We start from the raw sequence: 17,197 nt of genomic DNA, 5'->3' as shown, positions 1-17,197 counted from the left end.
ATATTTAAGTAGAGATGTTGAGCTTTGTTGGGGTGGTGGCTATGTGACAGCTCCTGGGGTACAGCTCTTTGTTGGGAAAAAAGCTGTGTAGTTTGAAGCAGCCTTTCCAACCAAGACAGAAATGTGCCTGTCTTTTAGGAAGCATCTTTGAAGTTTCTTGAATCTCTGCAGCAGAGTGGAGGGAGGTTAAGAGGTCATTTGATATACCTTTCCTGCAGCAGCAACAAATTTTCATTATAGTAACATTACTGGAATTTTGTAGTTAAACCTCGATAAGGGAGTGTTGCCCATAGGGTGTTTACCTGTTTGCCTGACCAAGTGAGGTTCTTTTGAGCAATGTTCTGTGGAACAAATTTTAACAGCATAATTGTAATCTTGTGTGTTTAAGTTTTCTTTTCTTTTATTGCTAAATATTTTAATTTTATCTTTAAAATCCCATAAATGTCACTGGAATTGGTGGCTTTTGAATTTAGTAGACCTTTCGTCTCATTGTCAGAATACAAAAGAAAGGTTGTGATACAAGGACCACGTTTCCCTTTGAAATTTGGTTTGCGTAACAACTAATATCTGCTGGACTATACACTATTTGAAGAGTAGCAAGGAATTCTCCCTATATGCTAACTCATATTCCTTTGTCTCTTTTTGCTGATGTTGCAATTGCAGAGGGCGCATTCCCTGAACATGCATTTGCAGTGCCTGTGACATCAGTGACAATGACATCCCAGGCAGCTGCCTGCATTATAGATGACAAAAGAACATGCAACACGATTCTCATTCCAACTTGCTTGCCACTCCCCCACCCTCTCATTCTCACTGCACTCGCTGTTCCTTTCTACTCGCCACTCTGGCACTCTCACTCACATAGCCTGCTCCCTCCTGCTTACCTTGCCAGATGGGTGGGAGGGAGGGTTAAAAGTAGGAATGAAGGCCAAAGAGAGCAATGAATGCGAGGGTGGGGTGAAGGGGCAAAGAGTGGGGCTGAAGACCGAAGGGAGTGGTGAGTGAGCAATTTCCAGTGCAATTTTCTACATTGTTGGAAAAATGTCAGTGTTGCAGCGTTTCTGGAACGACTTGGCTATGAGCACGGCAATTTCTAAAACACAGGTCTTCAAGACTATTGCTGAATATTGCCAGGGCCTATTGCCTTTGCAGTACCATCAGCCATTTCTTGATATCATGTGAAGTGAATCGAATTGGCTGAAGACTGGCATCTGTGATGCTGGGACCTCAGCAGGAGGCCAAGATAGATCATCAACTCTTGTTGTCACTCTTATTGATGGAATCTGAAATCTCCTACCCAGAGAACATTATGCATCCTTGCCACCCTTAGTGCTTCTTCCAAGTGGTTTTCAACATGGAGGAGTACTGATTCATCAGTTGAGTGGGGGTGGGGATGTGGTAATCAGCGGGACGTTTTCTTGCCCATGTTTAATGTGAGACTTCATGGGGTCCAGAGTCAACGTTGAGAACTCCCAGGGCAATTCCCTCCCGACTGTATACCACTGGGCCTCCCCCTCTCCTGGGTCTATTCTGCTGGTGGAACAGGGATTGTGATAGTAGTGTCTGGGACATATATGTAAGATATGATTCCGTGAATATGACTGTGTCAGGCTGTTGCTTGATTAGTCTGTGAGGCAGCTCTCCCAATTTTGGCACAAGCGCCCAGATGTTAGTAAGGAGGATTTGCAAGGTCGACACGGCTGAGTTTGCCATTGTCGTTTCCAGTGCTTTGATTGATGCAGGGTGGTCCGTCAGGTTTCATTCCTTTATTTAGTGATTCTCATCCACCCATCACTGACTTTATCTTGAAGGTTGGACTTTATTACAAGAAGCTTTATGCTAATGAGTGTTCATGGTATGCAAATATATGACAAGTAGGAACCCACCAGAGGCTTGATTGAGGCCCAATATGATGCAAACATTTCATTGACTTTATCTGCGCATCTCAAGCTGCCGTCAGGAAATTGAAATTTTGGATCCTGCCTAATTCAATCACCCCACGTACCACATTTCCTGTTGTGTCAATTTGGAATAACACAAGCTGCCACTTGATGCAGTTTTGAGTAAAAGATGCTCCAGACTATGGAATGAGTTCAATGTGTTTTATTGAACTATTAGCACAGTTCTCAATGAGTTTGACTCTCTGCTAATCTAAATGTAGTAACTTAGTCTAACTGAACCAGCCTTGCTCAAAGCCACTTGCTGGGGTGTGATGCTGAGGATACACCCTGTCTCACTCTGTAGATGTTGGTCTGTGGAAAGAGGCGGGGTGTGAGTGCGTCATCCCTTTTATAGTGAGATACCACCCCTGAGTGTCCTGACTGCTCATTGGTCGTGTCCTATTCTAATGTGTTCATTAGCTGCATGTTTGCATATCATGACATCTCTCTTTTTAAAAATGTTTTGTTGGTGTATGTGAATGTATTTACAGGTGAATGAGTCTGTCTAACGTGACTGACGGAGGACAACAGAACAGAGCAAACAAAACAAACGTTCACAAGTCCAGTCTCTGAGGCTTGCGTCTGATCCTGGTCGACCGCCGGAGAGGTGGCGGAGGGGACGACAGCTCCTTGACAGGCGGGATGGAAGCCTGACTGGTGGCCTCGTGGTGCGAGGTATGAGGAGGTGGCAATTCAACATATGGAAATGGAGGAGAAAGTGGTTGCAGGCAGGCAACTTTGTGCAGTGCCCGTCAATTCCTTTGCACGATGGAGCCATCAGCCATACGTACAACATCAGAGCGGGGTGCCGCCTGTCGAACAATGACAGCCGGGGCAGACCACCCACCATCCGGTATCTTGATCCTGACAGTGTCTGGCGGGGATAGCACTGCCAGATTAGTGGCATGGGCATCGTAGCCCTGCTTTTGACGGTCTCTGAGCTGCTGCATCTTCTGCAGCACCGGAAGGTGATCCAGGTTGGGCAGGTGTATGGCTGGAAGCGTTGTCCGCTGGTCCCCGTTCATCAGGAGTTGAGCCGGCGACATGCCAGAGGCCAATGGAGTCGCCCTGTACGCGAGCAGTGCAAGGAGTATGTTGGAAACAGAGTCCGCGTCCTTGCAGATGAGCTGTTTCACAATGTGCACCCCTTTCTCGACTTTTCCATTGGACTGTGGATAGTGCGGCCTGGAGGTGACATGCTGAAATTGTATGGCCTGGCAAACGTGGACCATTCTCGACTGGTAAAGCACAGGCCATTGTCGCTCATGACGCTGATTGGGATGCCGTGCCTTGAGAACGTCTCCTTACAGGCTCTGATGGCGGTCCGAGAGGTGAGGTCCGGGAGCTTCAGCACCTATGGGGAATTTGGGAAATAGTCGATGATCGATACGTAGTCGCGACCATTCGCATGAAAGAGGTCGATGCCAACCTTGGACCATGGAGAGGTCACTATGTCATGCTGTTGGAGCGTCTCCTTGCTCTGTGCTGGCTGGAACCTCTGACAGGTAGCACGGTTCAGGACCATGTTCGTGATGTCCTGGCTGATGCCGGGCCAGTAAACAGCTTGTCGGGCTCTGCGCCTGCACTTCTCGACGCCCAGGTGTCCCTCATGAATCTGGCGCAGCACCAAGCTCTGGAGACTGAGCGGAATGACAGTCCTGTCCAGCTTGAGGAGGATACCACCAATCACCGTCAGGTGATTCTTCACATTGAAAAATTGTGGGCACAGCCCCTTTTGCCAGCCATTGGTGAGGTTGTGATGACGCGCTGCAAGAGGGCGTCTTTGGCTCTCTCATCACGGATGAGAACTACCTTCTCATCTGTCGCCGGGAGAGTGCTGGCACACAGCTGCACCTGCGATTCGATCTGCTGGATGATCTCCAGCGGCTCACTCGTCGAGGTGACGGAGCGGGACAATGCATCAGCGATGATGAGCTCCTTGCCAGGTGTGTACACCAAGTTGAAGTCATACCTCCTAAGTTTAAGCAGGATTCTCTGCAACCGAGGTGTCATGTCGTTCAGGACCTTGTGGATGATGTGGACCAGAGGCCTATTATCCGTCTCGACAGTGAATGTCGGCAGGCCGTAGACATAATCATGAACTTTGAGGATGCCGGTGAGAAGACCCACGCACCTTCTCAATCTGAGCATATCTGGTTTCAGTGGGCGTCATCGCCCTTGATGCGTAGGTTACTGGTGCCCAGGATGATGTGTCATCTCATTGAAGCAACACCGCACCGATGTCATCTTGACTCGCATCTGTGGCTATCTTTGTCTCCCAGTCCGGGTCGAAGAATGCCAGGACTGGTGCAGTGGTGAGCTTGGCTTTCAGCTCCAGCCACTCTGTCTGGTGCTCCGCCTTCCACTCAAAGGCAGTTGACTTTTTCACCAGGTTGCGTAGGGCCATGGTGTGTGTGGCCATGTTTGGAATGAACTTGCCCAGAAAATTGACCATACCCAAGAAGCGCAGCACCGCCTTTCTGTCATCAGGGACCTTAATCGCCTCGATGGCCTTGATTTTGTCTGTGTCCGGGCGCACACCATGCTGTGAGATCTGGTCGCCTAGGAACTTGAGCGTCGATGTGCCAAAACAACATTTGGATCTGTTTAACTTTAGGCCGTTGGCATGTACACGGCGGAATACCTTCTGGAGACGGGCACATGTTCTTCAGGGGTCGTGGACCATATGATGATGTCGTTCATGTACACACAAACCCCTTCAAAGCCTTCCATCATCTGTTCCACGATGCGATGGAATATCTCCGATGCCGAGATGATGCCAAATGGCATGCAATTGTAGCAGTAACTGCCAAAAGGCGTGTTGACGGTGCAGAGCCTTCTGCTGGACTGTTCCAGCTGGATTTGCAAAAATCCCTGTGATGCATCCAATTTGGTGAAGCGCGCATGTGCCGTCTCACTTGTGAGTTCCTCCCGCTTGGGGATGGGGTAGTGTACCTGCATGATATTCTTATTGAGATCCTCGGGATCAATGCAGATGCGCAGGTCCCCCGAAGGCGTCTTTATGCACACCATCGAGCTGACCCAGTCAGTCGGTTCGGTGACCTTGGATATGATGCCTTTTTGCTGAAGATCCTTGAGCTGTGCCTTCAGGCGCGCTCTCAGTGGAGCAGGGACACGTCGTGGTGCATGGACCACTGGCGTGGCATCAGGTCGTAGCAGAATCTTGTATCGATACGGCAGCGTAGCCATCCCGTTGAACACATCTGGATACTGGACGAGGATGTCATCGATGCCGGCCTGAAGATTCACATGGGAGGATGTTGTGGTGTAAACCCTTTGAATGAAGTTCAGCTGCTTGCAAGCATGCGCACCTAGTAGGGATGCCCTGTCCGGCTTAACAATTTCAAAGCTTAACCGTGCTTGTGTGTGTCGGTTGTACACGTGCAGATGGCAGGATCCCAGGGCTGTGATGACATTCCCGTTGTAATCCAGAAGCTTGCAGGCAGCTGGAATGACCGCGGGGGACTTCTTAATGCGTCTGAAGACTGCCTGTGAGAGGAGGTTGGCAGAGGCACCTGTGTCCAGCTTGAACTGGATGGGGCAGTGGTTGACCTTCATCACTGCTCACCATTCGTCCTCGGAATCCACAGCTAGGATTGACTGGACTTGCGATGAGTCTGGTGTGGTATATTCACACGTTGTAATAATGCCCACACGGTAGGCGTTGTCCAGGCATTCATCACCTGGATCTGTTGCACTGCCGGGATCAGAATCCTGTAGGCGTTGTTGCACACTCCGGATGCGCCGTCGTCGGAATTGGGAGCGCTGGCTTCTGACTGGTGGTGCAGATCTGCACAGGACTGCATAGTGGCCTGGCTTCCCACAGTTTAAACAGCGTCCGCCTCTTGCAGGGCAGTGTTTCTTTAAATGGGTGGTGCCACAGTTTGAACACGTCATGACGTCGGCGTCCTGATGCTCCGTGCGTTGTTGCACCTGCACGGTACGGGTTTCGGCCGCTTCATTATCCCGTTCGCATCGCGCATGCGTCGGGCCCCGGGAAGAGCGTGCGAAATGGCCACTTTCGTCAATGTTGAGGTGCTGCATCCGGGAGATGGCCTGCACACCTTGTGGGAGGCTAGTCTATCATTTTCTGCCATTTTGTACTGGGAATAGCGATTTTCAGCGTGTTCATGCACTGTGCATGTTTCAATCGCGATTGGCAGGGTCATATACTTGATCTTCAGTAACTGCTCTCTCAGAGGATCAGAGTGAACTCCAAAAACGATTTGGTCTCTGATCATGGAGTTAGTGATATCACCGAAGTTGCAGGATTGCGCTAGCAGTCTAAGGTTCGTTAAATATGAGTTGTAGGATTCGTCTTTATTTTGCAATCATTGCTGGAATATGTAGCGCTCGAAGATTTTGTTGGTGTCCACCTCACAGTGGCTGTCAAACTTGTCCACGATGGTCTGAAACCTTGTCTTGTCCTGGTCTTCGGTGAAGTGAAAGGAGTTGAATATTTCCAAGGCGTGATCACCCACTGTGGTGAGGAAAAGAGCTATCTTCCGTGCATCATTGAGGTCTGATGCTTCGACGTAAAGCTGAAATTTCTGCTTGAATGTCCGCCAGTTGGCACTGAGATTGCCGGAGGTGCTGAGCCGGTGAGGGGATGGAATCTTTTCCATTGTGCCAGTATACATTCGCTGGTCGTCACGGATCTTGCTGAGTGGAACTAACTAGACTGAATAGACTCCTGGTATCATGTTGTGTTATGTAATTTGGAATAACACAAGCTGCCACTTGATGCAGTTTTGAGTAAAAGACGCTCCAGACTTTGAAGTGAGTTCAATATGTTTTATTGAACTATTAGCACAGTTCTCAATGAGTTCGACTCTCTGCTAATCTAAATGTAGTCACTCAGTCTAACTGAACCAGCCTTGCTCTAAGCCACATGCTGGGGTGTGATGCTGAGGATACACCCTGTCTCACTCTGTAGATCATTGGTTGTGTCCTATTCTATGTGTTCATTAGCTGCATGTTTGCATATCATGACATTTCCCACTCCATAAAAACAGCCCCTAATGTGGCGGTAAGCCATATAATCCAACTAGATGCCAGATTTCATCTTTTTACTGTGCCAGTTAGTTGATTTCAGCTGGAGTAGTGTCAGAATTGGTACAATGTATCATCTTGCCCCTGTGGTAGGAAGGGGAATGGAATTGGTTCCTCCAACTCACTATCTAATGGCTTATGCTGTAAATATTTGTATGCTAATTCTGGGTGATATCTGATGACTCTTTGGTCCCACAACCCTATCGCTTGCTAACTCTCTTTGACAAGATTCAAATGTCAAGAAGAATAATAAATCCCTTGCCAATTGTGTAATAATCCAACCTGAATCAACACATTTACGGAATTATGTGAAGGATTGGGGGCCCAACCGAATGGCCTCATTGTGCCGGACTCTGGACATCTCGCGAGTGGCTTCTCGCAAAATTTGCAATGCTCGGGATGCTTCGCGAGACCTAATGAGATCTCACGAGGTGTCGCGATCTGGTCTCGCCTACACTGTGCAGGATCCAGATTTGCATATTTAAGTGAGTAGTTAGGCTCATTTAAATATGTTCAAGCCGTAGTCTCCTAAGGCCCAGGATCGAATACCCACGCCTGGGAGACCTTGCCATGGTGCTGTTCAGCACAAAGATGGACCAGGCATTATGGCACCTGAGGGTGTCTCCTAGGCCATCGGAGGCCGTTGGGTGGCCGGTCTCTGGGCAGGGTGGTACCCTCTCACTCCTGATGCCACCTGGGTACCTTCGCACTGCCAGCCTGGCACTACCACCTGAGCACCTGGCAATGTTTGTAAGGTATGATTCTGTGAGTATGACTATGTCAGGCTGTTGTTTAACTAGTCTGTGAGGCAGCTCTCCCAACTTTGGCACAAGCCCCCAGATGTTAGTAAGAAACACTTTGCAGGGTCGACAGGGCTGGATTTGCCGTTGTCGTAATACCATTGAAGCTGCAAACTCTCAGGATTTAGAATTGCGTTTCCATAAGCAGCAGCAGGTGACTTACCTGCCTGAATGGAAGTCAAGCCTGTCAGTAAAGCTGACTTTTGGGCAACCTATCAAAGCAAAACTACTCATGCAATGGAGTCAAATCTCCATTGCATAACTGGAATCCTGCATTAACTCGCCTCTGCGCACGTTGGTTCTTCACTCAGCTTCACTCACTATTTAATTTTCCAGAAACCACTATTACCAACATGTATCTTATACGAAGTGTAATTCTACTACTATATGGACAACTGAAATATAGCACGAATTTAAAAATCTAATCTTGGAATTCTCTCCAAAAGTCGCCTAACATGGACGGCACCAGCGACCGGCCCACTTCGCAGGATTTCAATTTCACCTCGCAAGATTCTGTTGCTCTGAATTCCCACGTATGCCCTCAAGTACCAATCTACAAGTGTAACTTCACCTCTTCGGCAATGCCAAGCTGAACACTTTGCCCCAACAACCCGTAGAACAAAGTCACCAACCTTCGGCTGTCTTTTTTACTTAAGGTCTGCTTCCAGCAGTTCTTTTCCTATTTGGAGTCTGTTTCTCTGCTCCTCTCCTTTTAATGAACTGGAACACTTTTCTGTCTCTATCCTTTTTCTGGAATTCTCCCTATGTGCCTTCCCTGGGACACTTGCTCCCGATCACATGATCTGGGTTTTCGTGGCATTTTACGTCTTGCAGAGGTGCGCAGGACCCAAAGAATGTAAAAATGACAGAACTACGCATGGGTAGCAAGCTCCTGACCTCTTCTGTCAATGAGGTAAGTATAGTTTTTGTAACAGCATGGAGCAGTACGTATGGTATTCTCATGTCCATAACATGATTTATACTAAATAATACTGCAATCTCCTCAAAATTAAGTTCTAATAATTATGCTAGGAAGTGAAAACCATCAAATTTATTCCACACCTAGTTGATTTTTAAAGTTACCCATTCCTAATTGCCCTTCAGAAGGAGATGTTTAGCCACCTCCTTGAACCGCTACAGTCCATGTGGTGTAGTTACACCCACCATGTTCTTAGGGAGGGAGTTCCAGAATTTTGACCCAGTGTCGGTGAAGAAATGGCAATATATTTCCAAGTCAGGATGGTGTGTGGCTAGGAGGGTAACTTTCAGATAATGGTGTTCCCATGCATCTGCTGCTTTTGTCCTTCTAAATGCTAGCAGTTGCTGGTTTGGAAGGTGCTGTCATAGGAACCTTGATTAATTGTTGCAGTGTATCTTTTAGATGGTACATACTGTTACCACTGCATCAATGATGGAGGGAGTGGATGTTGCAATTGGTGGATGGGATACTAATCAAGCGGGGCTGCTTTTGTTCTGGATGGTGCTGAGCTTCTTGAGAGTTGTAGGAGCTGCACTCATCCAGGAAAGTGGAGAATATACCATTACACTCCTAACTTGTGTCTTGTAGATGACTCCACAGAATTCCCAGCCTTTGACCTGCTTTTGCAGCCACAGTATTTATATGACTGTTCCAGTTCAGTTTCTGATCAAAGGCAATCCCCAAGATATCAATAGTGTGGTATTTAGCGATGAAAATGTCATTTACTGTCATGGGGAGATGTTTAGATTCTCTCTTGTTGGAGATGGGTATTGCTTGGCACTTGTATGGCATGAAATTTACTTGCCACTTATCACCCCAAGCCTGAATATTATCGAGGTCTTGCTGCATGGGGACATGGACTGCTTCCGTATCTGAGGAGTCACAAGTGGAACTGAACATTGTTCAATCAGTAGTGAACATTCCCATTTCTGATCATATGATGGAGGGAAGGTCATTGATGAAGATTGTTGGGACTCAGCCACTACCCTGAGGTATTCCTGCAGTGATGTCCTGGGACTGAAATGATTGACCTCCAACAACTACAACCGTTTTCCTTTGTGCGAGGTATGACTCCAGCCAGTGGAACATTTTCACCCTGATTCCCATTGACTCCAGCCTTGCTAGGTCCATGATGCCATACTTGGTCAAATGCTGTCTTGATGTCAAGGACAGTCACTCTCACCCCACCTCTTGAATTCAGCCCCATGAACTAAGGCCAATGAGGTCAGGGGTTGAGTAGGTCTGGTGGAACCTAAACTGAACTTCAATGAGCAGGTTACTGCTGTGTAAGTGCCGCTTGATTGCACTGTTGATGACCCCTTCTATCACTTAACTCAGATTTGTCCTGTTTTTTTGTGTATGACAAGCCCGGGCAATTTTCCCCGTAGCTGAATTGATGCCAGCGTTGTAGCTGTACTGGAATAGCTTGGCCAAGGGCACAGCTAGTTTAGGAGCACTCGCCTTCAACACACACTATTGCAAGCGTGTTGCCAGGACCCATAGTCATTTGCAATATCCAGTGCTTTCAGCCACTCCTTGATATCACGAAAAGTAAATTGAATTGACTGAAGACTGGCAGCTGTTTTGCTGGACATCTCAGATGCAGGATGAGATGGACCATCCACTCTGTACTTCTGGCTGAAGGCTGTTGCAACTGCTTCAGCCTTGTCGATCAAACACATCAATTCCCGGCTAGTGCATGGAGTTACTTTAACATGCTGAGATTATAAATAGGAATTGCATAAAGGGACAATGTAATTTTAATCAGGAAACATGGACCATTGAAAACTTATTGCAAACATCCCACCTTTTGGACTGCCTAATTGTTGTGATGTACATGACACAAATTCTCCAATCTTAAAAACAATTTTTAATTGATGAATTTATTGAATGCATCACTTCCTTTTATAAGCAGTAGTAGTGTGTTGAAGTACATTCAAGGAGTCTGACCTGCTGTGGTAACATACACATTTACATGCATGTTGTAGCCTGTAGCTGTGGATAGTGATAGTAGTGGTTCCATCACATGGCTGACCAGAAATCGGCCCCACTCTTAGCTGTGATTGGCATGTGTTGAAAGGATTTTCAGGTTTATAACTTCATTTGTTTGGTTGCATTATGAATGCACCTTCCTTGGCCATCAAGTTTTGCAGTGGGAGTCAGATTCAGAGCTTTTAGCTTGGAGATGGGGTTACTATCCACTGTGCAATGAGACCTCCTATGCATTTGTAAGTACCACTCAGAAACGGGCGGTACGGTAGCACAGTGGTTAGCACAGTTGCTTCACAGCTCCAGGGTCCCAGGTTCGATTCCCGGCTTGGGTAACTGTCTGCGGAGTCTGTACGTTCTCCCTGTGTCTGTGTGGGTTTTCCCCGGGTGCTCCGGTTTCGTCCCACAGTCCAAAGATGTGCGGGTTAGGTGGATTGGCCACGCTAAATTGCCCTTCATGACCAAGAAGGTTGGATGAGGCTATTGGGTTACGGGGATAGGGTGTGGGCTTGGTTAGAGTGCTCATTCCAAGGGCCAGTGCAGACTCAATGGGCCGAATGGCCTCCTTCTGCACTGTGAATTCTATGCTCTATGAAACTCATCATATAGGAAAACTTAAGCACATTATATGGTTATGCCTTAAAATAAAGAAGTAATCAACACAATTAAATTTAACTTGCATAGACTTTTCGGATTTTATCATGCCATTGAAATATCTTCAGTTCGTAGTTATTTTGGCAATGGCTGCTTTGTCAGCTGCTACAACTAGTAATAGCACAACACAAAAAGAATTACCAGGTGTTACTTTGCTGGCCATGACCTTTTACTTTATTGCTTTATGATTGATCTTTGACCCTTTTCTAATCTCAGTGTGAGACAGGAACCTTAGGCCCAACTGTAATAGAGTTGTTCGGAGAGTTGATGTTTATTGTGTATATCAAAGTCATCTGGGTGTGTTTTCTGTCTGGATACAAGAATGACTGTGATCCCAATGTTAGTTTCCATATGTATGCTGACAACGCCCATCTCTACCTTGCCACCACCTCTTTCAACTCCTTCACTGTTGTTAAATTGTTAGACTGCTTATTTGACATCCAGTACTGGATAAGCAAAAATTTCCTCCTATTAAATATTGGGAAGACTGAAACTATCGTTTTCAGTCCCCACTTAAACTCCGTTTCCCTAGCCACTGACTCCATCCCTCTCGCTGGCAACAATCTATGAGTTTTACAGCTTCTGCAACCCTCATAAACACAGATTCTACATTGGCTTAAACCATTGTATAAACAATCAACGCTATTACTCCCTGAGATGTACCTTCTTTGTTTGCAATCATAAGTTCACAGAATTTAGCTAGATGTGGATCTAGTGGGGAGGGGTAGGGGGGGATTCTAGGGTTGCTGCGGCACTGTCCGAGGGGGAACTGAAAATGGAAGAGGTGGTCGGGGCGGGGGTTCCCCGCCTGGGGGACTGGAGGGAGTGGGAGGCGCGAGCACGGGACTGGCCTAAGATAGGAGATGGCTAGTCGGCGGGCGGGGGGGGGGGGTAAACCCCCAATCCGGCTGATCACGTGGAATGTGAGAGGCCTAAATGGGCCGGTTAAGAGGGCCCGAGTGTTCGCGCACCTAAAGGGACTGAAAGCAGACGTGGCCATGCTTCAGGAGACACATCTGAAGGTGGCAGATCAGGTCAGGTTAAGGAAGGGATGAGTGGGTCAGGTGTTCCATTCAGGACTGGATGCGAAGAATAGAGGGGTGGCAATACTGGTGGGAAAGCGGGTGTCATTTGAGCCCAAGAACATAGTAGCGGACAAGGGAGGCCGATACATGATGGTGAGTGGTAGGTTGCAGGGGACAGAGGTGGTACTGGTGAATGTATATGCCCCAGACTGGGACGATGCTGGATTCATGAAATGGATGTTGGGGCGTATTCCGGACCTGGAGGTAGGGAGCTTGATAATGGGTGGGGATTTTAACACGGTGTTGGACCCAGCATTAGATCGTTCCAGATCTAGGACGGGGAGGAGGCCGGCTACGGCCAAGGTGCTTAGGGGGTTTATGGATCAGATGGGGGAGTAGATCCGTGGAGATTTGCCAGACCTTTGGCCAGAGAATTTTCTTTTTTCTCCCACGTACATAAGGCCTACTCCCGGATAGATTTTTTTGTTTTGGGCAGGGCACTGATCCCGAAAGTGGAGGGAACGGAGTATTCGGCCATAGCCATTTCAGACCATGCCCCGCACTGGGTGGAGCTGGAGCTGGGGGAGGAGAGGGACCAACGCCCGTTGTGGAGGTTGGATGTGGGACTGCTGGCAGACGAGGAAGTGTGCGGGAGGGTGCGGGGGTGTATTGAAAGATATCTGGAGGCTAACGACAACGGGGAGGTGCAGGTGGGAGTAGTATGGGAGGCGCTGAAGGCGGTGGTCAGGGGAGAGTTAATCTCCATCAGGGCTCACAGGGTGAAGAGCGAGGGCAGGGAAAGGGAGAGGTTAGTGGGGGAGATTTTAAGGGTGGACAGGAGCTATGCAGAGGCTCCGGATGAGGGACTACTCAGGGAGAGACGAAGTCTCCAGACGGAGTTCGACCTGTTGACCACAGGGAAGGCAGAGGAACAGTAGAGGAAGGCACAGGGGGCGATATATGAATATGGGGAGAAGGCGAGCCGGATGCTGGCACACCAGCTCCGTAAGAGGATGGCAGCGAGGGAAATAGGTGGAGTCAAAGATGGCAGGGGAACTACTGTGCGGAGTGCTGGGAAAGTGAATGAGGCTTTTAAGGCCATAGGTCCCAGCTCCTAGGGGGAAAAGAGGGGATGTGGCGATTCTTGGATCAGTTGAGGTTCCCAAGGGTGGAGGTGCAGGAGGTGGCTGGTCTGGGGGCGCCAATTGGGGTGGAGGAGCTGGTTAAAGGACTGGGGAGCATGCAGGCAGGGAAGGCCCCGGGGCCGGATGGGTTCCCGGTGGAGTTCTACAGGAAGTATGTAGGCCTGTTAGCCCCGTTGCTGGTAAGGACCTTCAATGAATCAAGGGAGGGGGGGACCCTACCCCCGACAATGTCGGAGGCGACGAGGGGTTCGAGGGGGAGAGGAACATCGAGTGTCACTGTATGCAGACGACCTGTTGCTGTATGTGACGGATCCAGTGGAGGGGATGGTTGAGGTAATGCAGATCCTACGGGAGTTTGGAGACTTTTCGGGCTATAAGCTCAATGTGGGAAAGAGTGAGCTCTTTGTGATCCATGCGGGGGACCAGGGAAGAGGGATAGAGGACCTACCGTTGAGGAGGGCGGAAAGGAGCTTTCAATATTTGGGGATTCAGGTAGCTAGGAGTTGGGGGGCACTGCATAAACTCAATTTGACGTGATTGGTGAAACAGATGGAGGAGGATTTTAAAAGGTGGGACATGTTGCCACTCTCGCTGGCGGGTAGGGTACAGTCGGTTAAAATTGTAGTCCTCCCGAGATTTCTTTTTGTATTCCAATGCCTCCCAATTGTGATCACTAAGGCCTTTTTTAAGAGGGTAAGCAGGAGCATGACGGGATTTGTGTGGGCGAGCAAGACCCCGCGGGTAAGGAGGGGGTTCTTGGAGCGTAGCAGAGATAGAGGAGGGTTGGCATTGCCGAATCTGGGTGGTTATTATTGGGCAGCCAACGTGGCAATGATCCGTAAGTGGGTGATGGAGGGAGAGGGGGCGGCGTGGAAGAGATTGGAGATGGCGTCCTGCAAAGGAACAAGCCTGGGGGCGCTGGTGACGGCACCGCTGCCGCTCTCGCCGACAAGGTATACCACGAGCCCGGTGGTGGCGGCAACGCTAAAGATCTGGGGGCAGTGGAGACGGCACAGGGGTGCGACGGGAGCCTCGGTGTGGTCCCCGATCAGAGACAACCATTGGCCCAGGAAGGATGGACGGGGGATTTCAGAGCTGGCATCGGGTAGGGATTAGAAGAATGGGGGACCTGTTCATTGACGGGACGTTTGCGAGCTTAGGGGCGCTGGAGGAGAAGTTTGGGCTACCCCCGGGAAACGCTTTCAGGTACATGCAAGTGAGGGCGTTTGTGAGGCGGCAGGTGAGGGAATTTCTGCTACTCCCGGCACAGGGGATTCAAGATAGGGTGATTTTGGGCGTGTGGGTCGGAGAGGGCAAGGTGTCGGCGATATACCAGGAGATGAAACAAGAGGGGGAGGCTTTGGTAGAGGAGCTGAAGGGTAAATGGGAAGAGGAGTTGGGGGAGGAGATTGAGGAGGGGCTATGGGCTGATGCCCTAAATAGGATTAATTCCTCTTCCTCGTGTGCCAGGCTTAGCCTGATACAATTTAAGGTGGTTCATTAGGCGCATATGACGGGGGCGAGGCTGAGTAGGTTCTTTGGGGTGGAGGACAGGTGTGGGAGGTGCTCAGGAAGTCCGGCGAACCATGTCCATATGTTTTGGTCATGCCCGGCACTGGAGGGGTTCTGGAGGGGAGTTGCAGGAACAGTATCTAAGGTTGTGAAAGTCCGTGTCAAGCCAAGCTGGGGGCTAGCACTATTGGGAGTAGTGGACGAGCCGGGAGTGCAGGAGGCAAAAGAGGCCGGCATTCTGGCCTTTGCGTCCCTAGTAGCCTGGCGAAGGATCTTGCTAATGTGGAAGGAGGCGAAGCCCCCCAGCGTGGAGGCCTGGATAAATGATATGGCTGGGTTTATCAAGTTGGAGAGGATAAAGTTTGCCTTGAGAGGGTCTGCGCAGGGGTTCTACAGGCGGTGGCAACCGTTCCTAGACCATCTCGCGGAGCGTTAGATGAAGGTCGGACAGCAGCAGCAGCAACCCAGGGGGGGTGGGGGGGGGAGATCGTTCGTGGGGGAGGGGTGGGGGGGAAAGGGGGGTTCCGGTGGGGGGCATGTGAGCAAGAAAGCACATGAATGATCCGGAAACTAACATGTACGGGAAGAATCCAATGTACAAAGTTCTGTATTTTATTGACTTGCCGTGTTCATGTCTTACCACACGAGTTCTTTTTCTTATCTTTGTTACGGGGGGGGGGAGGGGCGGGGGGGGTTGTTTGTAAGGTGGAAAATATTGTTCTTGAAAAATTCTGAATAAAAATATATTTTTTTAAAAGTTCACAGAATTTTGATTCTGCAGAAGTTTTCATTTTTTAAATGTATTTTATTCCAAGCTATACAAAAAATACCATAAACATATAAAACACGCACAGCCATATTAGAGAGAGTTTGTCATTTTTATATCTTTGTAAACTAACTAGTTATACCCCTGTCATAACATACACCAGTATCTCATGGTGCGGATACACACACACTGATGAACACACAGTGGGACCAATCAACACACACAACACCGCAGCCAATTACCAGTTAGAGCACACTCACTATAAAGACAGGGGGCATCAGAGTTCCCGTTCATTGGAGATGCAGCCTCCTGGGTGGACAGAGCTTACAGCTTGCAGCACAGATCTTCACCATGTGCTGAGTGCATAGACTGGTTAGGACATGGCATAGGTCTTTAGTTCAATCTAATATCGTGTTAACCCACAGTGAAAGTATGTTCGACAGTTTCTGACTTAATAAAATAGTGTTGCACTTTTAAGTGTTGGTGACCTGTATGTGTTCCACGGATCCAGAGCACCCAACACATCAACCCCCAAAATAAACCCCAAATCCCCTCTCCTCCTTTAACAGCTGGCAACAAACAGATTTTGTCGAATGGAACTCTTCCTTCGCATGATAACGCTAAGGGCATACTAAATTTTTTCCAGTTGCAGGAACTCTGCCACGTCCCCGAACCACATCCCCTCTGCTACGTCCCCGAACCACATCGAAGCCCCAGGTGGCACCGCTGACCTCCATCCAAATAGAATTCGTCGCCAAGCAATCACCTATGAGATAAACGTTGGCCCAAACCTGAACTGTCCCAGGACCTCAAAAAGATACCTCCACTCCACCCGATCAAAAGCCTTCTCTGTGTCCATAGAAATAATTACTTTTGGCACCCTAGATATGGTCATAACCACGTTCAAAAGCCGCCGAATGTTAATTGCCAACTGTTGCCCATTGATAAAGCCAGTCTGATCCTCTGAGACCATCTCCAGAACACACCCCTCCAGGCACCTCACCAGGATCTTTGCTAGCACTTTCACATCAGTGTACAGCAAGGAAATGGGCCTTTCAGGCCCACATTTCACCAGAGGTGGGATTCTCCGAGCCTCCGCGCCGAAGTCGGCACGGGGTGGAGAATGGGGCGCCAGATCCGCAATCGCATCCGAAGCCTTGCCGCGATTCTCTGGTCCCGGAGAATCGCGGTCAGTCTCACACGCGCGATCGATGTGCCGCCGGTTGGGGGCCATTGGAAGAGGACCCCGTGGCGATTCTCCGCCGACAACTGGCCAAGTTCCCGCTGGCGTGGTTCACTTATGGTTCCACCCGG

The 17,197-nt window shown here is 49.0% G+C and overlaps 1 protein-coding gene across 5 annotated transcripts in view; it reads left to right on the top strand.

Moving 5' to 3' along the window:
• The window catches only part of ush1c (Usher syndrome 1C), a 420,683-nt gene that overhangs the window by 25,377 nt on the left and 378,109 nt on the right, over positions 1 to 17,197 (top strand). The gene's annotated exons all lie outside the window — the stretch shown is intronic.

Source organism: Scyliorhinus torazame, chromosome 10 (assembly GCF_047496885.1).
Source record: "Scyliorhinus torazame isolate Kashiwa2021f chromosome 10, sScyTor2.1, whole genome shotgun sequence".
NCBI classification, from domain to species: Eukaryota; Metazoa; Chordata; class Chondrichthyes; order Carcharhiniformes; family Scyliorhinidae; genus Scyliorhinus; species Scyliorhinus torazame.
This window is presented reverse-complemented; position numbering and strand designations above follow the sequence as displayed.